This window comes from Betta splendens, chromosome 21 (genome assembly GCF_900634795.4).
Source record: "Betta splendens chromosome 21, fBetSpl5.4, whole genome shotgun sequence".
Taxonomy (NCBI): Eukaryota; Metazoa; Chordata; class Actinopteri; order Anabantiformes; family Osphronemidae; genus Betta; species Betta splendens.
This window is the reverse complement of record NC_040899.1, coordinates 1,843,287-1,851,964: the sequence shown is the minus strand read 5'-3', so window position 1 is coordinate 1,851,964 and position 8,678 is coordinate 1,843,287. Positions and strand designations below refer to the sequence as shown.

The window sequence follows — 8,678 nt, the reverse complement described above, 5'->3', positions numbered from 1 at the left end:
CGCCTCAGCCTCCTCCAGCTGGAGGACGGCGCTGGTGCTCCATCACCTGGTCACACAGTCAACCAGCTGTCGGCCGTCGTTCTGCTTCCTGCTTTCTGTTCCGTCTTTGTCTCGTAGTTTCTCTACCTCTTTCTCCAGATACGCTGACGACTGGGTTCATGATCTAAACCAGTTCATCAGCCCAGTGTTGGTTCTGTGTCTTTACTTCTTTATGTCTGAGCTTTCACATGTGATTGTTGGAACTACCAGCGACTGAAGACGAAGGGGTCAGAGACAAACAGGTGTCGTCCAGTCGGAGGTGTGTGTGTGTGTGTGTGTGTGTGTGTGTGTGTGTGTGTGTGTGTGTGTGTGTGTGTGACTGAACCTGGTGATCCGCTGCTTCACCAGGAGATGGCGCCGCTGGATCACAACTAAACTAAAGCAGTGACATCAAAGGCCTCACATCAAAGGTTAGAAATGTAACACTTCATTAAACTCTTAATGTGAAATAAATTGACAAAGGATTTGTACTTTTGCTGTGCAAAGATTTTGAAACATACCATGAATCATCACATTGGTCTCATTTACATTAAATGCTCTGATGCTGAAATGGTCTGTGACGCAGACATTTGACCTCTAAATTAAAAATCAACTGTAGTGGACGCCTTCAAAGTTGTGGGGTCCAGCTAAAGGGCCCCACAAGTAGCTATAGGCCCCACTTTGGAGGAAAGTCAATGGACACATGAAACTGTCAGACTGGATCGTTGCGGTGAATCTTATGTTACTTTGCTTATTGTTGTTGCACGCTGAAGCTGACGTGAGCATGATTCATTTTGCTAATGCAATAATCTCATGGTGATGCAGCAAAGTTGGATAATTCTCTGTGAACAGGTGCTGCTTTAGGAACAGTGGATTTATCACCTGGGGACAATAAACCCGTGTTGGGCTAAAGGCTAAAGGTGAAACCTTCTGCAGGTTTTTGTTTCCTTCTTGTTGTCGTGTGTGTTTAACAGCAACGGTCATAGGAAAGAAAAGGTGTTTTTACGACATCAATGCTGACACACAGGAAATTCAAAGAGTCAGTGAAGATAGTCATGTGTGCGTCCACACCTCCATCTGAGTCACTGCTCCACCTCCTCACGGGGCCGAGCCTCGTTCTCCTGCTGGGAGGAGGTGGCGCTGATGCTGAGCTGCTCCATTCACGCTCCACTGCTGGTCTCCAATCACAGGGTCCACTGTGAAGTGAGGCCTCTGTCACGTTCGCTCACATATGATGTCTGTAATCAGACAAATTTCCCAGAGCCTGAAATCCTGGAACACGAGCGCAGCTCAGCGCGTTGGAGTGAAGCGTGCTGAGACCTGCAGTGACGACAAAAACACGCGTGTGAGACCTGAAGCTGAACGTGGACGTGCAGCCTGTCGCAGCCTGTCCAGTGTCAAAGCAAGGGATGAGTTAAAGGGCAAACACGCGAACCGCCACGCTGCAGACAGAGCAGGCGGGTGCCGTGCACGGGTCCGTTCAGCGCCGACCCGCCGTCTGTAGATCAGAGGCAGGAGCTGAACCCACCTCTGTGTCTGAACACCTGCACAGCCTCCTGCTCTCATCGCGGCCTCTCGTGAATTTGCTGTGGAGTCTAAAGTGAGATCGGCCTTTGACCAGGAACTCGCTGGTCACCGAGCAGAGCATCTTAAATGAGCTGAGCTGAAAATGAGGCTCCAGGCCACATCTGAGACACACGCACTTCCACCTCGTTTCCACTGTGTTTAATGAACATTTTTTGGGGCTGTGTCTGCTCAGAACCTCGCCTTCCTCCTGCTCAGTCAAACGGCCTTAAAGTCAAAGCAGCGGGACACCAATTATAACAGCCCCCTGCTGAGTTACAGGAACTTCACCCTCCTCCCTCACCGACGGGTCAAAGGTCACAGGGGTTCTGAGCCCTTCTTAGGAAGGATGATAATCAGGTATCTGATCACTGTGTGTGAAAACTCAGTGATACTCCACTTCCTGTTTGGCTGATTAACAAAATAAAAGTCTGCTAGTGGCCCAGTAGGACGGAGACTCTGCTGCGTCCGGGTCCGGCGGAGGCCACGCGGGGGTTGGAGGTTCTGGGTCTCCCTGCCGGTCCTGTCGACCCGGTGTCTGTGGGCCGCTGCAGGGCACAAACGGGCCTGGCAACAAGCGGCAGCGCCGACTGGATGGCTGCGTGTGACCGCACGGCGAGCGGCTGCTGTGATTGACCGGCGCCGCAGCGACCCATAAACCGATCCGCTGTCTCTGACCGTCCACACTGGGCTCAGCCACGCGGCACCGCTCCGCTTTAGCTCGCGGACCTTCACATTGTTCAGCTACAAGTTGTTTGTGTCTGTGGCTTTGACTTGTCACTCGTGGCTCCCGGCCTTCGAACGCCCACCTCCCTCTTTGAACTTCCAAGCACTGAAATAATCCAATTAGTCTGAGCAGTCGTGGTGCCTGAACACGAGCCGCCAGGACTCTCACTGCGTCCCGACTGGGAGCTGCAGGTTCTGGGTCCAGAAACCAACGGGACCTGATGTGATGGTTCACCTGCTTCATCTCTGAAGGATGGTTTTCACCTCTCAAGGTAAAGAGTTGGGTCCAGGTTCATCTCTCTCATACAAAAAAACCTTAAATCACGGTGATGTTTGTTCTGTTCTGTGCTTTTTTAGGCCGCAGCTTCTCATCATCCAAATCAGGCTGATCAATTCAAAACCAGCAGAACTGGGGCACAAAGTGAAGAAGAATGAGCAGCCTCTGAATATGAATGAGAGCTGAAGAGTTCATCTGTGTGAGATCCTGATCGATGTCGACATCCCCCGGACTGAAGCGTCTCTGCCTCAGAGATCAAAAGCTCTTTGAATTCACTGGAGCTGAATCCCTCACAGGTGGAGACGGCGAGTGATGCTGAGTGCAGCTCCCTGAAGCAGCCGTCGCCGTGGGCTCAGGTTCACTGAGTTCAAGAAGCAGGAGAAGGGAGAGCAACGAGCGGAGGAGAAGGAGCAGCCTGGAATCAGCCAGTCATCACAATACCAGCTGGTCATGTGGGTCAGAACCGGGCAGAGCCGCTTGGACCCAAAGGAAGCAGGCTCCACACAGACGCCTGCCGTCGGACTGAGAGGCGGGAAATGAACATAAGCTCCTGTAAAGTGAATGTGTAACACATTTTTAAAAAAGCTTCAAAAACAATAATCCTCTTAATGCAATATGTTATTTTTAATCACAGTCTTCAAGGGGGAAATATTTGAAAGCCACAAACATATTTAAGGCTTTTGCAGTGGTGAGTGTCTGAAGTCACAGTAAAACAGGATGTCACCTCCAGCTGCTCTGTGATCAGCGGTGATTTGCTGTGATTTGCTGTGATCAGCGGTGATCAGCTGTGACCAGCGGTGATCAGCTGTGATCAGCGATGATCAGCGATGATCAGCGATGATCATCTGTGACCAGCGGTGATCAGTGGTGATCAGCAGTGATCAGCGATGATCATCTGTGACTAGCGGTGATCAGCGGTGATCAGCTGTGACCAGCGGTGATCAGCGGTGATCAGCTGTGATCAGCGATGATCAGCGGTGATCAGCTGTGATCAGCGGTGATCAGCGGTGATCAGCGGTGATCAGCTGTGACCAGCGGTGATCAGCTGTGACCAGCGGTGATCAGTTGTGATCAGCGGTGATCAGCTGTGATCAGCGGTGATCAGCGGTGATCAGCTGTGACCAGCGGTGATCAGCTGTGATCAGCGGTGATCAGCGGTGATCAGCGGTGATCAGCTGTGACCAGCGGTGATCAGCTGTGACCAGCGGTGATCAGTTGTGATCAGCGGTGATCAGCTGTGACCAGCGGTGATCAGCTGTGACCAGCGGTGATCAGTTGTGATCAGCGGTGATCAGCTGTGATCAGCGGTGATCAGCTGTGACCAGCGGTGATCAGCGGTGATCAGCTGTGATCATCTGTGATCAGCGGTGATCAGCTGTTATCAGCGGTGATCAGCGATGATCATCTGTGACTAGCGGTGATCAGCGGTGATCAGCGGTGATCAGTTGTGATCAGCGGTGATCAGCTGTGATCAGCGGTGATCAGCGGTGATCAGCTGTGATCAGCGATGATCAGCGGTGATCAGCTGTGACCAGCGGTGATCAGCGGTGATCAGCGATGATCAGCGATGATCAGCGATGATCATCTGTGACCAGCGGTGATCAGTGGTGATCAGCAGTGATCAGCGATGATCATCTGTGACTAGCGGTGATCAGCGGTGATCAGCTGTGACCAGCGGTGATCAGCGGTGATCAGCTGTGATCAGCGATGATCAGCGGTGATCAGCTGTGATCAGCGGTGATCAGCGGTGATCAGCGGTGATCAGCTGTGACCAGCGGTGATCAGCTGTGACCAGCGGTGATCAGTTGTGATCAGCGGTGATCAGCTGTGATCAGCGGTGATCAGCGGTGATCAGCTGTGACCAGCGGTGATCAGCTGTGATCAGCGGTGATCAGCGGTGATCAGCGGTGATCAGCTGTGACCAGCGGTGATCAGCTGTGACCAGCGGTGATCAGTTGTGATCAGCGGTGATCAGCTGTGATCAGCGGTGATCAGCGGTGATCAGCTGTGACCAGCGGTGATCAGTTGTGATCAGCGGTGATCAGCTGTGATCAGCGGTGATCAGCTGTGACCAGCGGTGATCAGCGGTGATCAGCTGTGATCATCTGTGATCAGCGGTGATCAGCTGTTATCAGCGGTGATCAGCGATGATCATCTGTGACTAGCGGTGATCAGCGGTGATCAGCGGTGATCAGTTGTGATCAGCGGTGATCAGCTGTGATCAGCGGTGATCAGCGGTGATCAGCTGTGATCAGCGATGATCAGCGGTGATCAGCTGTGACCAGCGGTGATCAGCGGTGATCAGCGGTGATCAGCTGTGATCATCTGTGATCAGCGGTGAACAGCTGACCCGCTGACTGTCTTCAGGCTCCAGCTCCTGAAGTATCCTACTTTACATCCAGCGGCTTCGTGGGAATTCCCAGCGTGCTTTAACTCAAACCATCCATTACAAACGGATGATTTGTCCCAGATTCTTGTGATGAATGTGCATCAGAGTGTGACAGGGACTCAACGACCCGCTTCACTGGTTCACGTGAGCCATCCAGCGCGGAAGCCGTCAGATAATTGTCATTGACGTGCTCCCACAGAGCACAGAGCCTCCGGCCGGGCCTCAGAACCAGGCAGCACGCGCTGCACCGTTACTGGGCCGTTCAATCCACGGAGCATGTGATCCTGCTCTGAACCAGCGGCCACAGTCCTGCACACATACAAACACAAGGCATCGTGTTTTTTGTGGCTCTCACAGCAGGAGCGTGTTAACTAGATTCTATCTGAACCTACTCAGCTTCTAAGCCTGAAGGAAAAACCTCATTAGTGATGGGAATTTTAATAAAGCTGTCAGGAAGCGAACACTCGCCTCGTCTGGAGCGTTTCCTCTTCAGCCTTAATGAGGCGCTTTGAATGAAGGCGTCCACTTTAACGTCTTTAGTGCAGCACATGACGCTTTATTTTAAGAGCTTCTCCAAGTTAGACGTGTTTCATTAGCGTGACTGTAACTATTGGGCAACGTGGACGAACTCCAGTTAGCAGGTTACTGGTCATGTACCAGGTACCAGCTTCTGCAGACGTTTCCCCGCGGGACGCCTGATGAACTTGTTGTTGTTTTCCACAGAATCAGCCTTTGCTGCTGAGGTGCAGGTGAACAGGTTCACGCCTCCTGCACCGCGTCAGGAGATAAAGCTTAGTGGAAGCGCTTCCTGCAGATCTGCAGATCTGCATGCAGGTTTCCTGTATCCATGCTCCTCACAGACGCTGTCCCATAAAATCTGCATCTTCTGCTGGATTAAGGGGCTGTTGTGTGACCGGACCGGTTGCCTGGCAACCCCCTCCGTGGCAACCGACAGCAGGGTGGAGGAGAAGCCGGCGTGTTTGGGTGGAGAGTGAGAGAGGGAAGGGAAATCCTCAGTGCTGATGGATATTAAACAGGGAGGATCTCTGATCTCTGATCAGAGGCGCAGACGCTGTATTTTACTCTGGAGCTGCTGTCACTGGTGGAATGCTGCTTATCCTTAAGTGATGGAAGAGAAACCGTGCAGCATAAATGGAAACGTTGTATTGAGTGAATAAGTCTTCAGCTGTGAGCTGTGAGGACGGACAGACCTAAAGCTTGGCCTCGTTCTGTGCAGTGAGGTGCTGCCGTCAGGCTGTGGAGCCGGTGAGTTGCAAATGAGCTGATGTCGACGCCTGTAAAACGCCACCCAAGCTGCAAATAATGACAATAATAATAACAGAGAAGTCAAAAGTGTATAATCAGCAGAAAAGACTATTGTTCCATTAAAGTAAAGTAAAAAGTTTGGATGTTTTTCCTGGAGCTAATCCATTCACTGCGGCTCAGTTTGAATCCCTTATTGCTGCATCATTTCTCTCCGCGCCCTCGTCTTCCTGCGAGAAGTTGCTCCCACGAGTCGCACTTCAGTCTTTATTGGCACTAAAGCTCCCGCTCTAATCAAGGCAAAACAAAGCAAAGTTAATGGAAAAGCAGGGAACAACAGAGCGGCCCACGGGAGGCCCAGCCATTGTTGTGCTAACAGAGAATTAGCCGGCTTATACAGGGACCCCCACCGTTTCACCAGCCTGCAGACAAACACGCCCAGGCCTGGTGCTGGTGCGTTCAAGGTATGTGGGAAACCCGAGCACTCGGAGGAGCCACGAGCAGAAGTCAGCAGAGCGACACACAGTAAAACCCGATAAAAACACAACCAGCCGCCACAATGAGAGGCTGCTGGACAGAAGACCGACCTCCTGAAACTACACGGCTGATGGACCAGCGGGGCAGCGCTGCTCATCTGGGCCAGAACAGGACCGACGGCTGCTGGAGGTCTGGCACAGCTGGTTCCCCTCCTCCTCATACCTGAGAGCTGCTTGATGCAGCTGGTTCCTTCAGGCTCATGAATCCTGTGTTTGCTCACCTGGGGAGCTAAACATGTGCAAACAGGCCCAGTGTTAATAGAAGATCCCTGCAAGGATCCCTGCAAGGATCCCTGCAAGGATCCCTGCAAGGATCCCTGCAAGGAAAGCAAAGCAGATTCACCAGCAGCAACACTGGACCGCGCTGACTGACGGGGACAGGACGTGTAAATGGGCTCATTCAGGCAATAAGTATTCAGCGACGACCAAGTCCCAGCCGTTCAGAGGAGCTTTCTTCTGGGCGCTGATCTGCTGATCTGCTGATCTGCTGATCTGCTGATCTGCTGGTCTGCTGATCCACAGGACAGAGACAAAGGTGCTGGTGAAGGATTTGGAGCAGGCAGCAGTCGACGCAGCGCTTCGTGTTCGACACAGCAGCCAAGTGTTGGGATTTCCAGCCCTGCAGCTGCTCCGGTTCCCTGGAGGCAGCAGCGTTTGGAAGGAAATCAAACATCGCTGCCAGTGATTCATTTAGCACCAACCCCTCCGTCCCTCCCCCGTCCCTCGCCCGTCCCCCTCTGCCTCCCTCTCTTCCTCCAGCAACCTCTTGACCTCTGTCTCCAGTCGAGCCTTTTCTCTGCTCTCCCTCAGTGTAATTGACTGGTTTTGAGTTTCCACGGTTACATTCACGGTTACACTGTTTGTGCCTGGACTTATCTGTGAATGAAGTGAGAAAAGACACTGAAGAACAAGATCATGTCAGTTACAGATAAAACTCACGTTTAATCTGATATTTGACCTGATTCTGCTGACTTCAGATTAGACCTGGATCAAAATGAGCTGGATCCAGGAGCAGTTGATCATTTGAATGTATATTCCATGAGGAGACGTTCAGCTGCTCTGCTGTTCATAGGCTGAGCTTCAATGCTCTCAGTAGATGATACATCCATCAGTTTTTCTCTCTAGCCTTGATCTCGTTCTGTCTCATTCGCTGCCTTGGAACACTCAAATCAAAGCTGGTCCCTGCGTGTGTGTGGAATATGACTGTTGCATCCTGGGACACGGAGCGAGACGGTCTCAGCAGAGCAGACGTGTGACAGGACGCTCGGCGTGGGCGAAAACGAGGCCGGCGGCGCTAATGGCTCCTCTTCATCTCGCTGCTCAGCCCCACGCTGATCACACACGCCCTGAGCGGCCGTCTGATCTGAGTGGATCCGGGAGGGATCCACTCCAACAAATACAGTGGATCTAATCCGATCTTTGTCTTTGTCTTTGTCTTCGTCTTCGTCTTCGTCTTCGTCTTCGTCTTCATCTTCACCTTTATCTTCATCTTCATCTTCATCTTCATCTTCATCTTCATCTTCATCGTGGCAGGAGAAGCATCAGCCGTCTGGTACCGTGCAACGTTTAGCTTCACATCAAAGCCGCTGCTAAATGAGATCGCAGCCTGAACCAGAGGATGTTGAGTTCAACAGGAGCTCTGCCATCAAAGCTGCTTGGTCTGCAGCCAAACACATGCTCGCTGCTGTAGAACAAGGAAATCACCAGCGGATGAACTCTCATCATCAGTCTGGACAGCCCACTGTTCAGGCTCAAGCCGCGTCCGAGCGGACCGGCCTTTCTGCCGTTCTCTTCTCACGCGTTTCTATTTATTTTGAGGGGAAATTTATTGTCGCCTGATTTTGCGCGTCTACGCTTCCAGCTTCAGATCTATTTCAAGCATCTACAGGCTTCTGACATCAGACAC

At 52.0% G+C, this 8,678-nt stretch overlaps 1 long non-coding RNA gene across 2 annotated transcripts; it reads right to left on the bottom strand.

Annotated features, from left to right (window-relative positions):
• Positions 1-4,576: 4,576 nt before the first annotated feature.
• On the bottom strand, positions 4,577-7,425 carry LOC121201936 (uncharacterized). Of its 2 annotated transcripts, none has more exons than XR_008693484.1 (3): positions 7,116-7,425; positions 6,647-7,001; positions 4,577-6,526 (listed from the first exon to the last, which is right to left on the bottom strand). It is a non-coding gene; the product is annotated as an uncharacterized LOC121201936 (long non-coding RNA). The 2 variants fall into 2 exon arrangements; XR_008693485.1 differs by having other exon boundaries at positions 4,579-6,526; positions 6,824-7,001.
• Between the last annotated feature and the right edge of the window lie 1,253 nt (positions 7,426-8,678).